At 50.2% G+C, this 22,450-nt stretch overlaps 1 long non-coding RNA gene across 4 annotated transcripts in view; it reads right to left on the reverse strand.

Moving 5' to 3' along the window:
- Nucleotides 1-21,498, reverse strand: part of LOC122232562 — a 58,516-nt gene extending 37,018 nt beyond the window's left edge. For 3 of the 4 annotated variants that reach the window (XR_006209921.1, XR_006209922.1, XR_006209923.1), the window contains exons 1-2: nt 21,337-21,498; nt 19,494-19,675 (exon numbers count right to left, since the gene is read on the reverse strand). This is a non-coding gene — a long non-coding RNA (uncharacterized LOC122232562). The remainder of the gene's footprint in view (nt 1-19,493; nt 19,676-21,336) is intronic. The other variant, XR_006209924.1, reaches the window with a different exon arrangement.
- Between the last annotated feature and the right edge of the window lie 952 nt (nt 21,499-22,450).

Below are 22,450 nucleotides of genomic sequence, written 5' to 3' on the forward strand. Positions count from 1 at the left end.
GAAAATGAAGGGAGGAAACGAAAAAAAATTGAGAAAAAGAAAAACTAAAAAAGGAGAAAAAAAAGAAAAAAGTAAAAACAGAAAAAGGCAAAAAAAATTGGGAGAGAAAAGGAGTAGAGAAGAAAGAAAAATGAAAATAAAAAAATAAACAAAATGAAAAAAAGAGAAGTCGAAATCAAACTAGCTAGGGTCAAAGGCCGACAGGTCACCAAAGCTTCCTGGGCTGTAAAGACCAAACACCCAGCCGAGCCAGGGTCTTATATAGACAGGTCTTGCCATGACTTCACCATGGGGCTTTGTGAGGGCACAGCAAGAAATGGGCCAATTATGCAATCATGGCTGGGGATGTCTGAGACCACAGTGGTTTCCTCACTTTTTATTCCCAAAACCCCTTTACTCAATAAAAAAAAAAGACCCCCAATGGGCTTTTTGTTTGTTTGTGTGGGCTTTTCAAGATTGATATTTACTTTGTTAGAAATCAAAATCTGTAAGATGGTTCAGTGGCCTTTTCACTTAAAGTTTAGAAAACTGTAATTTTGGCTTGTATAGACCTCGTAATGTCTACACTTAAAATACTCAGTTCCTGGTCTCAAAATGGTGCTACAACGTATAAGGAAATGTTGTGTTGTGTAAAACACGATAAGGCTCATTATTAACATCTATAAAGCTCAGAGGAACATTGCTTTTCATCATATTTTCACTGATAAGGTTGTGAGGAGATTTCTCATCAGAAACCTTGGAGGCTAGAAGGCATGGGTTGATGTGTTGAAAGCATTGAAGGAAAAAAGCTGTCAACCAAGAATCCTACATTTGGGAAAACTGTCCTTCAAAAATGAGGAAGAAATGAAGACATTCCCAGATCGACCAAAGCTGAAAGCCTTGCCCTGATGACTAGACCGGCCCTGCAGTGAAGGGGGTCCTTCAGGTTGAAATGAAAGGGCACTGAACAAGTAACTCGAAGCCTTCTGAAGAAATAATCTCCGGTAAAAGTAAGCAGACAGACAATTATGAACGCTAGTACTGTTATGACTTTGGTCTGTAGCTCTACTTTTTGTTCTCTATGTTAAGAGACTGATATATTTAAAAACCTAATTATTCATCTATGCTTTTGGACACAAGATGCATAAAGATGTAATTTTGTGACATTAACAACTGAAAGAAGGTGGGGTCAGGGCTGTAAAGTAGCTGAGTTTTCATGTGTTATTGAGGTTAAGCTGGTATAAATTGACATTACAATGTTGTAACTTTAGGATGTTAAAAGCAATCCCATGGTAACCACACACAACCACACACACACACACACACACACACACACATGCTACAGAACATACACAAAAGGAAATGAGAAGGGAATTAAAATGTTTCACTACAAAAAAAATCAACTAAATGCAAAAGAAGATAGTCATGCAGAAAATTTGAGACAGAAAGCAATTAAGGCATATAGAAAACAGAGAGCAAACCACAGAAGGAATTCCTTCCTTATCAGTAATGACTTTAAATGTAAGCAGATTAAACAGATTAGTGAAATGGATAAAAACATAGGATCCAACTATCTGTTACCTACAAGGGACTCAGATCCAAAGACACAAAAAAGTTGAACATGAAAGGAAGGAAAAAGATAATCCATGCAAATAGTAACCAAAAGAAAGGGTGGAGTGGCTGTAATAATACCAGACAAAACAGACGTTCAATCAGAAAATGTTACAAGAGACAAAGAAGGACATTTTATATGAATTAAGAGGTTCAGTACAGCAAGAAGAAAAAATGATAAACATTTACACACATAATGAGAGGCCATTATCGACAGAACTGAAGGGAAAAATAGTTCTATAATAATCATTGGAGCCTTCAATATCCCACTGTCAATAATGGACAGAACAACCAGACAGAAGGTAAGTAAGGACACAGAGGATTGAAGAACACGATAGCCCAGCCAGATCTAACAGACGGGCACGGGACCCCACTCAACAATAACGGCACGAGGGACCTTCTCTGAGACAGACTTTGCATTAGGTCACAAGTTAAGTCTCAGTAGATTTTACAAGATAGATATCATACAAAGTATCTTTTCCAACCACAAGAAGATGAAGTCAGAAATCGGTAACAGAAGGAAGAGTGGAAAATTTAAAAAGCTGTGAAAACTGAAAACACACTCTCAAAGAACCAATGTGTCGAAGAAGAAATCACAGTGGAATGCGAAAATACGTAGAGGTGAAGGGAAATGAAACACGACGCGTCAAAACTCCTGGAAAACAACAAAGCAGTGGTGAGGGGGAAATTTATAGCTGTAAACGCTCACAGTAAACATCAAGACAGATCTTAAATCAACACCATAGACGTGCAACTTAAGAAACTAGAAAAAGCCAAAGGTAGCAAAGGGAAGGAAATAATAAAGATTAGAGCAGAGATAAATGAAACAGAGGGTCTTTCTACTCCTTACAGACGTCGAAAGGGTTAGAGTGCTATCAACAAGTGTATTCCAGCTCATTGGAGAATCCAGATACAATGGACAAATCTCTAGACCTAGAAAACCTACCAAGACTAAATCACAAAGAAAGAGAAAATCGGAAGAGATTCGTACATAACTAGGGAGGAGATTGAGGCTGTAATCAAAGACCACTTGACAAAAAAAAAACCCCGGATCTGACAGCCTCACTGGTGAATTCTACCAAACATTGGAAGAATTGACACCAATCTTCTCAAACTCTTCCAAAAAATTCAGGAGAAAGAACACTTCCTAACTAATTCTATCAGGCCGGCATTGCTTTGATGCACCCTAAATATCTCTGGGCCACCTTCCAGACAGTCACCAGAGGAGTTTTCTAAAATATCCAGCCAGATGAGTTATTTTCTCAGCGACAAAAGAGACCTTTCTCTTGTCTGTGGAAAGAGAGGACCAGTAGTGTCTCCAGAATCAGGCTGAACATCTATGGACCTCTTCTGAGAGCCTCCGTCCACAACGGATGGGCCACACCGCAGACTGGACACAGCTGAAGCAGGGCAGGGGGTGGGGTGGGGAGGGGAAAATTCATGGAGGTAACCTGGGCTTCAATTGGTCTGTCAGCTGCTTTGACCGCTTTGGGCATCTTTGAATACAACAAGCCATGTCCTCGTTGGACGCTGGGAAAGGACAATCTATCTGCACATCCAGCCCTACGGGCTGGAGTCTCCCAAACGAGGCCATCGTTTGTTTTTGGCAACTCTGCTCCACCACAATATTCATCAGACTCCTGAGAAAGACGACCGATGAAGGGATCCATAAATGGTAAGACCATCTTGCACTTAGCTGTGTTTTGTAAAAGGGAGATATTAGGAAACTGGGCCTTTAAGGTTTTGCTTGCACCCTGTTTGTGGAATGGTACGTGTGTCTATGTATGTTGTAAATGTGAGATAGTTTCTCTACCTCCGGGTGGTGGTTGTGAAAATTAATTTGTAAAAGTGCTCTACTTAGCTGGTTTGAAGGCAAGTGCTTGTAAGAACTGGGTGTTCTAGGGGCGCCTGGGTGGCTCGGTCGGTTAAGCGTCTGACTTCAGCCCAGGTCATGATCTTGTGGTCTGTGGGTTCGAGCCCCACGTAGGGCTCTGTGCTGAGGGCTCAGAGCCTGGAGCCTGCTTGAGATTCTGTGTCTCCCTCTCTCTCTAATCCTCCTCCATTCACGCTCTGTCTCTCTCTGTCTCTCTCTCTCTCTCAAAAGTAAATAAACATTAAAACAATTAAAAGAAAAAAAAGAACTGGGCGTTCTAAAACTCAGAAAGATAGAAACTAACCCCAGGTGTCGTTCAAGTTCAAGTGATCTTGGATAATATTTGGTATGAAAGCTAATGTAACGTTGTTCGTTTAGTTAAAATGGACATAAGTCTTTAGAATTGCCAACATTAAATATGATAGTTTCACTCTGCTTGTGTTTACTGTAAGTCAAACCAGCTGTTGGCGTTGTGACTGTCACAAAATGTGATGGAAAAGAAAAAGACGTTAGAGCCCTGTCCAATGGCTTCTGAAGCTTTATGGGCAAGCGAAGGACAGACAGACAGATGTAAATAATTTTAATAAATGTAATTAAGGCTACTTGAAAAAATAAGGGAAAAAATTCTGTATTTAATGAAAGTGAGACTGGTTATTCAAAGAGGGAAAACTTGGGGTACCTGGGTGGCTCAGTCTGTTGAGCATCCCACTCCTGACCTCTGCGCAAGTCATAATCCCAGAGTTGTGGGATTGAGCCCCGTGTCAGGCTCCAAGTGGAGCCTGCTTGAGATTCTCTCTCTCTGTGTCTCTCTGTGTCTCTCTCTCCCCCCCTCCCCCGCTTGTGCTCTCTCTCTCTCAAACAAAATTTAAAAAAAAATAAAGAGGGGAAAACGTAGGACAAAATCTGAAGGAATGAGAAAGGGAAAATTGCAGAAGGTTTGCGAGAAGGGAATCTTTCGAAAGAAATGCTATGCATGGTCGGGACCGAGATTCTGGAGTTTCGCATGTAAGAAACAAGTTTATGAGGGCAGCGATCCACCCCCGGCGAAGAGAAGGGGGAGGCAGAGAACGATGTCAGGCAGAAGTTGAGCAGTGACACTTCAACGGAAGCCTTAGCCGACTCTCTGAGCAGTCCCGAAAGTTGGACTGCCCTTCGGAAGCATCCAGACTTAGGTGAAAGGGGCTGGCTCTTCGTAAGCGTCTTTGGATGTGACCACCTGGGCAGCGGGCAATGCCCTTGGCAAGGCCGCTGTCTACAGTCACGGCGATCCCTGATGATGTCTGAGCGTCGAAGGCTGTAGGCAGCATTGCTATGGCTGGGAGACCTTGGTTCCTGCTGGAGATTCTGGTCAGCACATCCCAACACCCGTCACAAGAACTCAGACCCATGCAGTGCCCTGGATGTCCTTGTCCAAATAAGTATGTATCAATGTGGGAAGTGACACGGAGGAAGAAAGAAGGGACTGCATATCTTTTTAAAAATTCATCTCGTTGCAACAAATGAGTTTTAATATCCAAAGTACAGCGGTATAAGACTGGAATTTGGGTTTTCTCGTTGTTAATGTGACAGAGGCTTCTTAGATGATGGGTCTAAATTATCAACAGAGGTTTTTCTTTACCTTTAATCTGCCTAGAAAAACAAAGTTTCTATGTCTTGTCTTTGTTAGGTCTTTGCTTACTTAAGAAAGTTGAATCTGCTCAGTGTTAAGAGAGCTAAGGTTTGCTCACAGCTCCATTTGCCTTGCTGTCTGCATTTACCTTGAGAATCTCTTCTTGCCATCCTGGCTAAATAAGTATCCCGTTTTGTAACGATCTGTAATCCTATTTAGGCACGTGTTTTGAAACCTTCTGGTATTTCACCAACTTCCAAAAACCCAGCTTGTGAATGGAAGTCTTTTTGACGAATTAGGCTTATTCCCTGGTGTGTCAAATGACATGGGAGGCATCATCAAATAAGCGATGAGGAACCTTCTTAGGCTTTGTTGTATGGGTGATTGCTCTAAGTGTCCTAGAATTTTATAAGATTCCTAAGGTTTTGATATGTCCTGGTATAGCGTCATCGCTTGTAATACTAACTACTGAAGTATCGTGTGTCACAGAATCTCCTTGCCAGCTGCACTGCATTGACAAATACAGCTCTCTGATCCCTTCAGGATCATAAAGCTAAGCTTAGTAAGAATTCCCAGAACTAATGGGGAAACTGCTTTCAAACAGACACTTGTGTAAACATTGCTGGTCCTCTAATGTTTGCTCTTCTAAATTTAAGTCTGTCTATGACATTTGGTAGACGTTTGGTAAATAAGTTCTTCATAAACAGATAGGAAACATTTATCCCTTTCTCCCTACCTGGTACCACCAGAATTCAAAACTCTCAGGGAGTATTCTCGTATTTTCACGGCAGTGTATTTATTTGCAGAAGTTCGATACGAATCCGTTCTCCTTGCAACAGGACGCCACTGGAAACATTGGTCATGTTGCCAAGGCTTTGACTGGAATGTCATAGTTGAGGGAGATATGCCTAGACTCAGCTACAATCAGAGAGCTTTAAGGAACTAATTAAGGTTGACTTTCCTAGCCAATGAAGCCCCTTGGAAAACTTGCCTCGTACCTTGCTTACAAAGTTTCCAGCAGCCCTACCAGGTGAATAAGGAAGGTTGTCACTTCCTGGCAGGTGCAGGAACCTCAGGGTATTTGGGGGATCTCGAGAAGAGAGGGAGCCACCCACATCTATAGGTATGGCAGGCAAAGGCTGGTGGCCAGTATTTGGCTTGGCTTCTTGAGCCTGACAAGGCTGTTAAAAGTTCAATCTGACATTCCTTACGAAAAGTTCCAGCGAAGCAGATTGAAAAAACCAAACACCTATATGACCAATCACCGTTGTGATGGCGCTTGTGTAAACAGGCCCAGCTTCAACTGGACAATTTTACAAACAAATGTGTCCTAATTTGGCGATCTTTGGTGGAGATGAGGGTGGTTTCAGAGAGAGAGATTGTTCCAGTAACACACCTGTGAAAATGTAAGATCATAGTTCCGATGAACCGTCTTTGAGGGTTCGTTGGTTGTCTATACACCTGGGCTGGGTCCTGAATTCTTCTGGTTTCCTTGAATGTCTGACCCTGACTCTCCAAACTAAGGTTTCCAGTTTTCTCCCACTGTGTTGACTGGAAGCACTGAGAACGAAAACTGCTTTTCCCTGAAGCCCCGCAAACCGAAAGCCAGACCACCCGAGGTACACGTGACAGAAAAGTGGCCCGGTGATCTAAGGGCCACTCAGAAAGATCACCAGAGACACATGGATAGCTGAACAAGCTGATCGCAGCCTTCCCGACTGGACAAGCTGCCATCGGAGCATCCAGACGTGGACGTGTTCACGGATGGGGACTGTTTCACGGGTCAAAGACAAGGAAGAGCTGGGTGCAGTGGTGACCCATCAGCTATCGTCTGCTGCGGAAGATGCCACAAAGTGGACCGACTGCCCAAGGGAACCATGCTGGCAGCCCGTCGAAGACTCCAAGACCCTCTGGAAGAGCTTTAGTGCCAAAGATAGACTTAACTACATATCAACCCCAACGTCCCTTGGAGGACCAAAGAGGAGTTAAGTAAGGAGAGGGGGTTTGGACACTGTGCTGGCATTGACACTGGCTGGAAATAGAATGAATCCTTACCCTAGAGCATCTGATGAAAGAAATAATTAGCCACATTCCTCGAAGCACCCTTTATGGGAAAGATGCCACTCTCCAGTGGATCCAGAAGTATACTGCAGGCTCCGATTTCAGCGCAATGCTACAAAAGGCAACGCTTGTGCTATAAAAACAATCCTAAGACTGGGTGCCCACAAGTTCTCAAGGGTATACAACTGAGAGGCCCTAAACCTGGGGAAGACCGGCAGGCAGCCTTTCCCGGAATGCAAAGAACAATGGGAAATTCTCGGGGTTTGCTTGCATCTGCAGACACCTTTATCAACGGGGTTGAGGTTCCTCCCTGCTGTTCAGAGAAGGCCTCGGGAGTTGTCAAAATGCTTTTAAGCAAGATCATTTCTAGGTTTGGACTGCCGCTAATAATTCAGAGTGACAATGGAGTGACAACCACAGCGTCCAAGGCCTTGGGCATTCAGTGGAAATCACACGCTTCCTGGAGACACCGAGACAGTGGAAAAAGGGAAAAAAATGAACTTTGGCAAAGCTCTGCCAAGAAACCCACTTCACTTGGGAACAACCCGTGCCATCTGCCCTGCTTTGGGAAAGAGTGGTCCCTAGAAGAGGGCTTGGTTTAAGCCCCTGTGGAATGTTATATGGAAGACTTTCTATGTCCTTTTCGTGACCTAGGAGTTGCTGGCGGGGCTCCCACCAGCGATTTGGATACTATCAGGTACATCCAGGGCCTGAGTTTGCTTCCGGCAGGCTGATGTACCTCACAGATGTGTCTTCACGCTGCCTGAATCCCTTAGTGACATCCAAAGGTGTCACTAAAGATGTCAGTAAAGACCTGAAGAGCGGGAGCCCAGAGGACCAGCTCCGGCCTCACTGGACAGGTCAGACCCTGCGAGGTGCTGTTGACCCCCAACTCCTCCGAAACTACAGGGAATTGAGCCGTGGATTCACACTTGAATGACAAGAATCCACAGGTTCCCTACACCCTGTCAGCAGGGAGGAGGTCGAAAGGGACCCGGCTCAGACCAGTGAGCCTCTGCCGGACCTGAACCTCCGACTCGGGGTAACTGGTCCAAGGGAATCAAGCCATGAGTACAACATGCTACCTGTTTTTCTCTAGTACCCCTAAAACCCTAGACACAACATGGTCCAGGAACTATTGACCAAAGTACAAAAATCCCGGTAATGCAGAACATTCCTTTCCACCCCGAAGTTTCCACTTGTCTAACCCCAGTCTTCACCCCACCTCAGCAGGAAGTAACGGCCGCGGCCGGGTCGTGGTCCCAATACCCACAAGAATGAGGACGCATCAAAAGACCCTGGGGACTGAAAAGGGTAACCAAAGGGTTAGCGGCCGCAACTTTGTACCCTGACCTTTTTCCTTTGCCACTAAGTACCCCTGACTCTCCTCCTCTAGGGAGGTGGATGTGAGGCTCGCCCTCCTGCCTCTGGAATAAACTCTTGCTTTGCTTTATACTCCATGTCTCAGTGATGGTCTTGATGCGCATCAGGCAGATGAACTTGGGTTCACTACACACGGCAGTCACTCAGTAAAGACCGCTGAACCCACGTGGACTCTGACGCTTGGAGAGTTAAGTGTCTGGTCCGTGGTGACACAGGGTAGGACGAGGAGAAGGCTTTGATTTCAGAACTGTAGTGCCTCTACTCCCATCCACAGTGCTAAGAAGTTTCTGCTCTCCTCCCAAGGCCACCTGCTCAGCCCTCGGCACAGCACCTCCGTGGCCCCAGCCCCTGTCCCTGCTTTGGAGCCAGCTCCCCATTCCGACCTGGAGGTGACAGACAGCTCAGCCCTGCTTACCCAGCTCCACCAACATCCCAGCCTCATCTGCCAACTTTGGCAATTTTCATACCACCTCGCACACAAAATAAATTGCACGCTCCCATTTTGGGTTTGGGGGGAGAAAAGGCCCAGTCAGTTCATTACAAAGGCTGCCTCGCCTTGGCACGGAGTGGTGGGAGATGTTCACAGGAAAACGGATTAATTTGGACTCATTGCTTTCCCTTCCACGTCCTCGTGCCAATTAAGACAACGCTTGTAACCAAGCCCACCTTCTCCAGAAGCAGCCCCCACACTCCCCAAACAAGCAGTCCTCAGGTTTCACTGGCTGGCTGCTCAGGGTCCCGAGAAGCTTGCTGGGACCTTTGGAAAATGCCAGTCAGGGTTTTAGGATTCTTCTGCCAGGGGTGGGGGGTGGGGGGATCTACGGGAACTGCTTGGTTCGGTGTTTCTGAGCTCACACTGGTGAGCTGGGCACAGCCGAATACTGGACGCGGCCTGCTTGGACAGAGGCTGGGTGTCCAGGCTGCCTGCTGGAATCACGCGGGAAGGGGGCAAAATTCAGAGTCTCGGGCCCCGCCCCCCGACCCTACCGAGTCAGACACGTCAAGGACAGGGCCTGGAAATCTGTACCTTCCACAGGCACCAAGGACAGGACCTGGAAAGGCTTTGGGTGGGAAGTCTCAGATCTGCATTTGAAAGCCGTGTTATCTAGGGAAGCTGTTCAGCATTTCTCTACCCCAGTCTCCCAGAGCTCAAACACTGGGGCGCACCATAACCCTCTTGAACGGGTGGGGTTGGTTGTACAGGTGCGGTGAGGCCCCGACCCATGGCGAACACTCATTACGTGGTACTGATTCCTATCAGTGAACATGACTGAGTTCGTTTCAAGGGGTTGATGAGAAGCAAAAGGTGATGCTTTGGTGCTGCGGAAAGTCCTTGTGCCTTAACTACAGCATCAGCACTGGCCCCAGGCCCTCCACCCAGCTAATCATTCCTTCAGACTCCAAACTCTGCATCACTCTTCTTGTCCCACCTCCCCCCGCCACCCCCACCCCGAACCCCCTGAAACCAGTAAATCATTATCATTAGAAGGTTCAAAGTTGGGAGCCTCCACAGGCTCCTTCGGAATGGAGTGAAAACCAGACACACACCCCCGGGAACAAGGGAGCCAAGTCCTAGGTCTGCAACATGGTCAAAACCGAGTCGTTTCGTTTGTGGAAAATGAATACATCTGAGTTTGCACCTGTCTCGCCCGGGGAAAAGTAGCGAGTGCGCCATCGCAAACGGGCGTCTCCCGGCAAAACCCGTTCCCTGCTGCTCGGGGAGGCTCAGACTGCCAGAAAGGCTGCGGCCTTCAAAACCTGTTTCATGTGGTTTGTCCATTTTTGGGGTGTTTCAGCTGTCCCATTCTGTTGGAAGCCTGGGTTTGAACATCAAATGGGTTTTGTTTCTCCAGCAAATTTCAAGGAACGCCAGGGGATCCTGGAACTGGATCCCACATTACAAGCAGATGCTCCCTTCACACCTGAATCTCCTCCCCATGACCCCAGAAAGTGTGGGTCACCCCTCTGCTCTCTGAATACAAAAACGGGGAGGGGGTTGGAGCTCTTTTTAGAGATAAGAAGATGACACGTGTTTCTCTCGATGTCAACATTGCCGTGGCCAATGAACTTGCAGTGCGGGGATAACACTCGGAATGTCTAACCAGATGGGCCCTTTAGCACCTGTTGTGACCAGAGGGCTGTGGCAATGGAGGAAAGGCTGGGAGAGCCGTCCTAGCTGGCCAGCAGCCTTGCAACGGCCTCCCACTCTGTCCAGGCTGTTGCAAGCATGGATTCAGAACATGTACCCAGATGATGGAGCTGGAATTTGCGGGAAGCTAACTTCCTGTCAGTGTGAAATGTCTCAGGCAGTGATGAGCCCCCATCCCCGGAAAGGTGCAAGCAGGAGCTGATCCTCTAGCAGGGATGTAACAGGAGATGCTCAACTACACGGTGCGCTCTGCCTCTTCCATGTGGTACAGATCTCACGACCACGTGCTGGGAGTGAGAATCCCACTTCGTGGACTCGCAGACCCTTCTCCCTTCCGGGAGTGCATTTCCACAGAAATGCCGTGCACAGACCTGCGGCACCTCCCTGCATTGTCCCCGTGGTCCTGGGTGGCTACCACCCACGCCAGGCCTGGCACACACTGCCTCACTGAGGGGACCGGGCCATGCCTCACTCAGTCCGTTACATAACTGGCCGCTTCTGAAAAGGCGCTGTACCGAGTCACAAGGGTTAGCAAACTAGTTCAAGGTAATTTATGACTCTGGGATGCTCGGGTTTCTAAATACAACAGACCTCTACAAACTGCAAAAGCTTCAAGCTCTCTCCCCAAGGGAGACTGCCCGGCCCAGCCCGGGGCAATGGTGCTGACGCCAGGTGGGCAGGACGAGCTGGCACACTAGCAGGCCTGGCTGGCTTAACTCACCATGAGCCCCAGGGAGGCACTCCTGGAGGCCTCATGAAGACGGCTCCCCCCCCCCCCCCCCCCCCGCTCACCCCGCACCGCTGCCATTCTTCCCTCCCTTGTCTCTGGTATGCATGAGAAGGTGATGAAGATTTTTCTCGTGTGCTGTGATGGCACCGAAACCACAGTGCATTCGGGTTGCTACATCCTAGTTGGCTTGTTTCTCTTTTTTAATGCTAATAATATTGATTTTGGGTACAGTGGATCTCAGGCAAGGGAAACTCCAGTAAACGAAAGCTGACTCTAGTCAAACGTGGCTGATGTTTCTTTTTTCCTCGGGGGTGGCAGGCCCTGCCTGCCTTTCCATCTGCCCAGTGCTGGCCTTGAACACCCGGAGTGGCTTCTCTGCATGCTCTCCTGTGGGCTGCCTTCCTGCCTTGGTGCTGGCGCCCAGAGCTCGAGACCCATTTGTGTCTGCAAGAGGACTGTGGTCTCTGCCCTTGCTCCGCTGAGCTCTGGCTGCCGCCTGCATCCAGCATCCGTTCCCAGCACCCCCGTCCCCGCTCCAGGCCGACCTCATCTGGGGCCTGCTACCAGGTACAGTGACCCTCCCCTTCCCTTGCAGACATCAACTGTGAGTCAGCACTGAATGCAGGTCCCCAGTATACCCATACCTTGCCAGCCTCATCCTCAGTGCACACTCCCAGCTAGGAGTAGGGATTCGGGGTGAGTGAGACACAGCCCCGTCCTCAGGCCTTGGCCTTTCTGACTCAGGAGGCTGACACACACATGCACCAATGAGGGACACAAATACACTGGCTTCTGTGACGGGGGGTGGGGGGTGAGCCTGGGAGAGCCCAGAAGAAGCCTGGAGGGCTTCCTGGAAGAGGTGGTGCCAAAGGTGTGCGATGTTCCATATGATCTCTGCAGTCCTTGGGTGTAAGCATCCCAGAGAAAGACACCTCCATGGGGACTGTTGAGTCTATCGCTACTGGCTAGGTGGCATTTGGTGACAAAGTAACAAATGGTCCGAGCTTCCTCTGCCTAGTCCTGGATTGTTGGGGGTCTGGTTTCTTCAGGGCGACAGAGACACAGCCATGGCTGACTGTTCTGGGGCCCTGGCTCCTGCCTTGCTCCTCTCTCCAGAACACGGGACACTGCGGTTGACCCCTAAACAGCTCTGTTCCTCCACCCCCTGTCTCCCTACCCTTTGCACTATGATGGGGCAGCTCTTCCCATCAGGGGTGGGGTCTAGATCCCCCCGCTTTGAATCTGCGCTGGCTCCGTGACTTGCTCTGGCCGACAGAATGTGGTGGAAATGATGCCGTGCCAATTTCAGGCGTAGGCCTCAAAGAGCCTCGTGGCCTTGCGTGCCCACCCTCTCGGGACCCTGGCACCACCATGTGCAGAAGCCCAGACGGCCTCCTGGAAGAATGGGACACATGTAGCCTACTCACCACCACCCCTAGTCGCCCCGGCCAACAGCCAGGCAGCAATCAGCCGACCCCTGCCATCGACCACACAGGCTTGAGGGAGCCCGGAAGACCTGCCCGACCAGCTAGCTGCTCAGCTAAGTCAACAGTTGGTGCAAGCTGCTACATTTCGGGGTGGTTATTCCGCAGCAGAAACTAACAGATCCAGGCATCCCAGCATTCTGGGCAGGATGCACAGGCTGCAGGATTTATAGGCAGAGGCCTGGCTGCAGGCAGATGGACTGGCTGGCCTCGGGACCGTCACCTGGCCCTCAGGTTTGCTGTTACCTGGGTTCTGCTCTACAGCTAGGATCTACAGTCAGCACAGTTACGACCAAGGTATAGTTGGCCCGGGAGTGGCTGCGCCTAAGCCATCTGGCCTCCTCTACGGTTTCCTGGACCTACCCAGGGCCTTCCAGCCGCTTTCCATGACACTCCAGGTGAAACCCAAATGCCTCACCATCCCACACCATGCTCCCTATTCCCACCCTGCTCCCAGCTTTGCGCCTCTCACTGCACTCCAGACACACCTGCCTCCAACCCATAAGACCCAACCTGACCTCCGGGCCTTTGCATGTGCAGCTCTCCTGACTAGCATGCTCTTCCCGGATACCCGCACGGCTCCCCCCCCCCATTTCCTTCAGGCTCTGACCCAGTAGGCTTTGTTAAACAAACCGGAGATCACAGATCATTCTTACCAAATGGCCTGCGTCACTCCCTGCACACTCCTCCCGCTTTATTTCTTTTCAGAGCAATTAGCATGACTGGGTGCAAAAGTGTCCACATTGTGAGACATCCAGAGGGAGCCAGCGAAGGTTAGGAAGGGAGGGTGGGATGCTGAGAAAGACGTCGGCGTTGGGACCTTCATAGCACACAGCCACTGACTGGGAGCCGATGTGTCCTGAAGCAGCCTGGCACCCCCCACTGCCAGACAAACCAGCAGAGACACTGTTGGCAGTGCTTCAGCCACATGTAGGAGCCGGTATCGCACTCGGCAGCACAAGCCCAGATTTATGGCCATGGCATAACTGCTTACAAGTGTCATGCAGGTGACACGTGTTTGTCAAAAACACCTCGTCTTGAGGTGGCCACAGAGAGCAGTTCCCTGGAACACAAGAGGCTTCACAAAGCAAGGTGTCCCTGGGGCTCCTGCCTTCTGAAACCCCTTAATCGAGGGCCCACCATTTAGGTCCCTTCTCAGAGTTTCTAGAGCCTACAAAAGAGAGAAGTCTCTAACTGGAGCTGGGACTCCCCGGCCGCAAACAGGAGCAACACCGGCTGGCCTGGCTCAGCCTCGGAAGCTGGGGAGGGCACCCTCCAGGGCCAAGGAGGCCCAGGGCAGGCCCAGACCCACCATGGATCCAGGGTTCAGGGACAAAGCTCTTCTGTACTCCGTGAGGGGCCCCATGGCAGACCCATCCCAGAGTCCTGGACCAGTCACCAGGAGGGAGAGCTAGGGCCTGGTCGGGGTCCAAAGGGACCATGCAGTCTCGTGGTAAAGAGCGTGGAGTCTGGAGCCAGACCGCCTGGGATCAAATCGCAGCTCGCTCCATCACTGATCTGCTGAGTGACCCCAGGCAAGCCTCATAACGGCTCTGAGCCTCAGCTTCCGCATCTATAAGATGAGTGTAAAAACAGTGTCTCCTCACAGGGTGGCGAGGACCCCACGGAATGCTCAGACCAGGCCCCGGCACAGAAGTGAGTTGTCATCCACATCATCAGAGGCCATGACTCTGCATCACTCAGAGCAAGGGTGGAGCCTTCCCGGCAAGGATTCGACTCTGTTCCAGGTTTGAGGGTGCTGGGGTACTGCTCCCAGGGCTCTCCCTCCCCTTACCGGGCAAGGAGCCGGTGGGGAGTGAGAGGCAGGAGTTAAAGCTCAGCTGCTTCATCATCAAAAGGACAGCAGGAGGGATGAGGCAGGGGTGAGAAGCAGAGGTGGCAGGAGGTTTTCAGGCCCCCAGGAACAATGTGCCCAAATGGCTTTCACACCAGCTCAGGGGAGCCCATGGGATGGAAACGGAAAGGCAGGCTGTCATGTCTGATCCCTCCACCGACAGCCCCAGGGTCCTGGGTCCCAACCCACCAGCCCTACTGTGCACAGCCAGACACCAAGAGGAAGGAACACAGAACCCGCCTTCAGAGAATCGGAGACAGACTCCACGTTGGGGTCACCCAACACGGTCGTTGTGTGGCCATTACAAACTCAACCCTCCTCTGTGCTCCTGTTTCCTCATCCTCACAAAAACATCCATGGATGGGGCGCCTGGGTCCATCGGTTAAGCGTCTGACTCTTGCTGTCAGCCCAGGTCACGATCTCACAGTCAGGGGACCGAGCCCCACATCGGGCTCTGCACCGACAGCATGGAGCCTGCTTAGGATTTTCTCTGTCCTTGCCCCTTCCCCACTCTCTCTCTCCTTCTCAAAAAATGATAAAGAAAGAAACATAGAAAAAAAATCCATACATGGCTACACAGGGCCTCCTGGGGCACCTGCACGTACCAGGGATCGCAATGGTAAAAAGAGGGAGAGGGGAGAACACGCGGACAGCAGGCATGAATGACTGCAGGTGTGCTACAAATGATCAGAGATCTGAAGAGCTCAATACTTAGGAGTTTTAAAAAGGCTTCTTGACATGTGACTGGAGAAAGGCGCCCCAGTTAGTAAACGGTGCTGGGACATCGGAACCAATTCCAGACACATTAAAAATCTATATTTGAAAGAGAGAAGTTGAAGAGGGGGATATTCTGGGGGAATATCTTTCCAAACTTGGGGTTGGGAACAATTTCTTTAACAAGGTGTTAAAAGCTCAGTAAGCATAAAAAAAAAATCGATAGGTTTGACTGCAGTAAAGTGTAAATTTCCCTTCACCAAATGACGGGTGAAAAGACAAATCACTAAAAGCAGAAGACCTCTGGCATATGTACAACTAGCAAAGGATCAGTATCCAGAATACATAAAGAAGTCCTACAAATCCACAAGAAGAAGAGAGGCAATGAGCAAAAAGACCACAGCAGGCATGTCGTAGAGGAGGAAACGGAGTGCACAGATGAACACGGGAAAAGCTGCCCGATGTCACGAGGATGCAGGGAAGTGCAAGGTAAGGTCCCCGTGAGAGATTTCACATCCATCAGGCTCACAGTGAGGAAGACACGTGACATCTGACAGCACCGAGGGTCTGAGAGGATGTAGATCAGCTGGCACCCACGGTTGATGAGCGTGAAACCTGGTCTGGCCACACTGAAAACCACTTTGGCCTTTTCTTGTTAGGTTGACCAGTCCCATAGCTTAGAACCCTGCAAATCCACTCCCAGGAGTCACACAAGGCACACCCGAGAAGAGTTCGTCGCAGCACTGTTAGCAAGAGGAGGGGGAGAAAGGAAATGACCCAGATACTCATTGACAGAGCAATGCAAAAAGAAATTGTAGCACAGTCACACAATTTCCTTCCACACTGGTGACAGCAAACTCCAGCTACACAGCAGCACAGCTCAAGCGTAGAGACAGGGAAATGTTGAGTACAAAAATGCAAATTTTAGAGATCTACATACAGAGAGCAAGTTTTTAGAGCTTGAGAACAAAGAAGCAATCTAATGTTTAGGCTTATTCAGTCGGCCTGTGAGCAAGAGAATGGCAAACAAACAAACACCAAATTGCAGAGAGGGGTGACCTCCAGGCAAGGAGAAGATGGAAGTGACTGGGAATGTTCTAGTTCTGGAGTTGAGCTGCGGGCCCACGGATGTTCATTGTCCCACCATCCTTCATAATGCACGAAACACACCAAGTATTAAAACAGAACAGAGGCAAAGGAGAAAAGCAAGAAGAGAAACATGGTGTGGGTCAGACACATCCAGTATGATTTCCTTGTCACACACATAGTTGACTGTTTTCACGTGGTGTCACGGGGGGTACCAAGAGTTCCGTCGAGAGGCCAGAGCGGGAAGTGAAAGGACAGGCAATTGGACGAGGGCATTCTTCCCTCTGGGCCTCAGTTTCTCCATATGCAAAACAAGGGGGTGTACCAGCAGTGGCAAATGGCTGGCGTGCATAACCCAGGTCTCCCCTTCCTCACCCGCTGTGGACACTACTCATGGATTGCAGCACTGTTTCACATGGAGCACAGACACGCAGCGTTGGGCTCCGCAGCTGGGCCCTGCAGGCTGCCAGGGATGCCAGTCTGAGAGGGCACACTAAGTGATACCTACGTGCTGATCTGGAGAGGGTCCCTCCAGCTGTGGCCTGGAAGGTTCTGAAGCCTCACCAGCAGGCACTAGCTAGTCTGAGAGGCAGGGGCCCTAGGGAGGAGCCGACTGGCTTTGGGACTGACCCTAGCCGGACCCTGGCAGCGTGCCGCCTCAGCTTCTACACTGCCCACGCCTGTGGCCTCCGGTCCGCCGCGGGGGGGGGCCCTGCCCCCCCCCATCATCTGACCAGAGCCCATGCTCCCATCCGTCGGGTGGGCAGGCTCATGTCTACGCTCTGCGGGTGAGCTCTGCTGGACCTGAAAACGGCAAGACGGGCAGAGGGCCGGGCAGGCGCTCAGCATCACCCTCCAGCCCAGAGAGCCGTGGAAGCGGCCCCGTCGTGCCAGATTCAACCAGCTCTCTGAGGCAGGAGGATGGCATTCCTTGCACCACCGCCTAGGCCTGCCTGGGCCTGCAGGCCTTTGCTCCTGTGCTCCCCTCCATACCTGCCCCCCCCGCCCCCGCCTGTCCCCGCTTCCTCCCCTTATGGTCCCAGCTCACAAGACTCCTCCTTGGTTGTGCTATTCCATCTACCTCCCACCCCCACCCCCCAGGGAGCGCCGACGTCCCTCCTCTAGACAACCACCACACAGAGGTCAGCTTTTCCGAGGAGAGCTTGTGTGCTGGGTCTGGTCCAGTTCTGTGGGTGTCTGTCCCCTCCAGTATGGGGAGCCCAGCAGGGTCCACCTCACAACCCGCGTGAAAATAATACCATCAAACAGCCACAATTCCTTGGAATCAATGGGCTTCTCCGAGAACTGTCCACCTACTGCCTAAGCCGCACAGCCAGTGAGGTTGGCAGTCGGGGAATGGTACCTCCCTCCCTATTCCAACAGCGAGAAACTCAAGGGCCACAGAGGGGGGTGACTTCTCCAGCATCACTGCCCACCCTCCAACCTTCTGGGAGGCTGAGAAGCTTTTCTGTCATGTCCCATCAGGGCCCTCAAACCCCAGGAAACACCTCATTTCCCCAGAGCAGGGGCCTGCTGAGTGACCACAGCCCCTAATCATGGAGCATCTGGTTTCATCCGTGTCCCTGCGGATTCTTGTAATAACAAGATCATGTGGAGAGACATCATACCCAGGGACGTGATGCTTCGGCGATTCTTCTCTCTTTCATTTTGTTCACCTGATACACGTTTTAAATGACTACTGGGCTGTGGACACAGGAAGCCTTGATTCACTAGAAAGAACCGTGGTGGGTTTTCTTAGAAGACAAAGTCAGGAATTTAAGGCATCCAGACGTGTCCAATGAGCAGAGTGGAGACAAAGATGTCTCTCCCGCTGCTGTGTCCGGGAACACAGCTGCCCACACACGCCCACCACACCCTCGGATCAGAGCCTGCCACTGATATCCACGGTGTGAAAGGGCTTGGAACCCACTGTCATCTTTATCACCATCCCTCGACCCCAAGAAGCAAACACCATGAGCTTGCAAAGGCACTCCAACAGGAACGCTCACTTGTGTTCCCAGGAATACACACAGACGCCAGATATTTACTTCTGGTTCCAACTTCTCCTGGGTTCATCCTCTTTCAAGTCCTGGAAACTCTGGACACCACTTCTTGCCCTACAATCCCTCCATCAGATCCCCCCATCGCCCACTCTCCCAGGAGGCTCCCCCCACCTGGACACCTCCAAATCCTCCTCAAAGCCATCTCTGACTCCCCCTCTTCCTTGCCTTCTCGCTGGCCTCTTTACACTAATTTCCTGCTAGAATGATCATAATGGGTTCAAATGCTGCTGCTTGCACACCTATCTCCCCCGTCACGGGGCAGGTTGTGGGAGCAGTGTGCAGGGCTGATGTACCCCCTTACCTCCAGCCCCTCAGCATGGGCCCGGGCACATTGGTGGGGGGTGGAGTAGGGCCTCAAAGAAGCATGATCTAAATCCCCGGGCTCTGTTTTCCTCAAACTTAGAGTGTAGTGAAAGAGCTCTAATGACAAAGAAGGTAAATTCTAGGTATTCTGAACAGGGACCAGGCAATCCTTTCCTGAGTATTTCACAGTGAAGCCAAGACCTCATTGGTGAGTAACTGTCAACTGCCCAACAATGGGAGTGAAGAACTTTCCCAGGAGAGAGAGAGTCACAGACAAATGTTGTAAGGAGGGAGGGAGCAACTTGTGTAAGGACCGAAAGGCCAGTGGTGCCTCAGCAAAGCAATGGGGCGATGGGCAAGAGTTCATGGATTATGCGTATCGGTTAGGTTAGGATGGGTTACGCTGCATAACACACAATTCTCTAAATCTCAGTGGCCTACAATAAAGTTTCTTTATGTCTCAGACTATATGCACATGTGGCTCTCCTTCGTCTCCTCTCCCCTCTGGACTCAGGTTGACAGAGCAGTCTGTCTCTATCTGGAATATTGCCATTGTCGTGGAAAAAGGAAAAGAAAAGTGGTAAATTACTCACTGGTTCTTAACGCGTGTGCTCACATCTGTTTTCACTGTTCAGCAGCCCCTCTGCCATGCCCGAGGACAACATGGGCCGTGCTGTATAATCCTCCAACCGAGCAGGGCACTTCGATACAGGGCACCGAATGTGGGGGAGTGGTAATCCAGTTCCACACCGTGCTTATGATTTTGACGTCTTTCCTAGGATCAGTGAAATCTGTTGAATAAACTGTTCATTTCTAAAAATCCCTCTGGCTGTAGTGAGAGACACAGATTGGAAATGGGCAAGGGTGGGATTCGGGAGAAAATTCAGGAGGCTGCCTCAGTTTCCCAGGCAAAAAAAAAAGAAAAGTACTTTACACTAGGGTCATGGCAGTGGAAATGGAGAGAAGCCAAGAGATTTAAAAGATGGAAGGGTCTAGTGATGTACAAAGAGGAGCAGAGGTGAGTGAATGTGTGACCCCAGAATGGCGAAAAGGTACAGCAGGCTTGGCTTCTCATGTCTTAAACAGTTGCTGGCTCCCATCTTTGGGGAGGACCAGCTACTCTATTCTCTACTTGTCCTTGGGCTCTCTATGTTCTCCTAAGAAATCTCCCTTCTTGCTTGAAAAAAAAAAAGGCTGAGCTAAATAAAGATGGGAACACATGGATGTGGTGAGCAGCCGAGTGAGCTGACAAATGAGTGACACAGTGACCAGGGGAATTAATTCATGTCTCCAAGTGTCCAAAGAGTGAAGAGAAACTAGACCCAAGCGGAAGAAAAAGAAAGTCCTCCCACTGGGCATGCCTCAAAAGGATCCCTCGCCTCCCTACTGACACATCAGGCATCTTTCTTCTTCCACGGGGCTATGACCAATTTCGGCTATAACAGAGAAAGGGGAGTGGGTGAGAGAAGAAGAAGGGAGGGACAGGGAGGCAGAGGAAGGATGGGCTCCATGGACATATAGCAACCTCTATAGAATCCTCTCGTCTCCTCCATGTGGCCTCCCTCCCTATGCTTTCTTTTCAGAGTTCCAGACTTGACTTTCAGTGGTGGGAGGGCTTGGGATTCACAAACACCTCAAAAGAGAATTTCTGTAGCAGCAGCATTAGGCCACCTTACAGGAATTTAGAGCCTTGGGGTCCACACAGGCACAGAAAGCCACGGGGTCTCCTCTGCCCTGGGTGTTCTCAATAGCCAAGAAGAGGAAGGTTCAGACACAGAACTGTATGGTTGTGGACTCAGTTCAGCGCACCCACGGGGACAGCAAACAAGATGCTCCCTGTGGCAGCAGAGGGAGTGTTGTGGTCACTGTCCATGGTGTTTACAGGCTGACTCAGCTGGAGAGGCTTGTTCTAAGACCCAGCCACACAGGATGTCAGAGCTGAGAGGGCTCCAGGATTTCAACTTTCCCAGTGCCTCATTTTGCAGATAAGAAAGCACAAGTCCAGAGAGGGGAAAGACTTCCCTCGGGGCCACACAGTGGGTGGCACCGAGGGACTGGAAGCTAGCCTCTAGATGCTTGCTCAGACAAAACTCATTTCCTTGGAAGGCTCCTGGGATTTGCCCCCAGAAACCCAGAATAATTAGACCCTGAAAACTCATGGGAGCACATAGTAGGTACTCAGTGGACACTGGTTGACTAAATAAATGATTATACCGGGACGCAAAAAAACAAATCTTGAAGCTGGGCATGGGCCCTGGATCCTGAATTCAAACAGGAAGTCGTGTTCCTTTTTGGTATGGGTGAAATGGTACAGAAGAAAGCAGTGGGGGAAGGGAAGAAGTGCTGCCACGAAGACAGTGGGGTGGCGGGAAGAGGATAAGAGCAGGTGCAACCCAGGATATTAAGCGCAGAGGAGGGCAGCAACTGGACACTAACCTCTGTTCTCTCAGGTTCACTTCCACCCTGGAAATCAGGTTGAACGGCTCAGGAGTTTTTCCTTAGGGAGGGTGGTCACACGACCTCAATCTGGCCATCCTCCCTGGCCACAGTGATTGGCTCAGCACTGGGTATGTGCCAGTCAGGTCCCAGTGGGTCCAGACCTTAGGGCTGGAATCATAGGGAATGAGGGGTTCTTTTTCTGTTGGGAGGCTGAAGGTGACTGTTGGGGGCCATCTTGCTTTCCTAACGGAAAAGCCCAGCTGAGAATGACACCAGCACAGAGGAAAGTAAGCAAGGCCAAGAGGTCGGGAAAGATGATTGCTACTGATGTCATCAAGCACCCAGGTACGGCCTTGCCTAAAACTGTCTGCCCTTAGCCTTCTTAGGTACGTAAATCATTCTCTCCTGCCTCGTTTGATTGCTTGTTTAGGCCTCTTTGGTTTTTCTGTCACTCAGTGGCTATCAAAAAACAACAACAATAACAACAACAACAACAACAACAACAACAACTCCAATTGCTCCTTGAAGTTGTCTAAATGGAGCATCCTGGAATTGTGACAGTATGGATTTAGGCTAGGTTCAAGGGGGACTTTGAGATAACAGTGCAAAACTCCACAGTCTAACCTGGAGAGCCAAATGGATTCAAACCCTATCTGTTGGCGGCCTGCTATAGGCTGGGCCACTCACATTACCCAAATTAATCCTCATAGGACCGACCCTGTTAAGGTAGCAACTGATGACCCCATTTTAGAGGACGTGGCGGAGGCTCAGAGAAAGGAGGTGACAGGGCTATAGCTTGGAAGTGTGGAGCCCAGATTGCACACCCGGATTCTGCTGTGTGCAGCCTGAGAAGCCTCATGGTACGGTCTGTCCGTGTGTCAGGGCACCCGGCCCCACACCTGGCATTCTGTGGGTGCCTGAGACTTGGTAACTGTCATGTGCCTGTTACAAGACTCAAAAAAGCAATGTGCACTGAAGGCAGGCAGGAACCTTCTTTCCCCAGCACTAACACAACTTCCCAGTTCCCCGAGGACTAGAATCCCTCTCTTTCCCTTGCTTTCCTTGGCAGAGTCCTGCTCATGTGACCACAGGGCAGTCCCCCATTCACAGC

This window comes from Panthera tigris, chromosome A2 (genome assembly GCF_018350195.1).
Source record: "Panthera tigris isolate Pti1 chromosome A2, P.tigris_Pti1_mat1.1, whole genome shotgun sequence".
In the NCBI taxonomy this organism is placed as follows: Eukaryota; Metazoa; Chordata; class Mammalia; order Carnivora; family Felidae; genus Panthera; species Panthera tigris.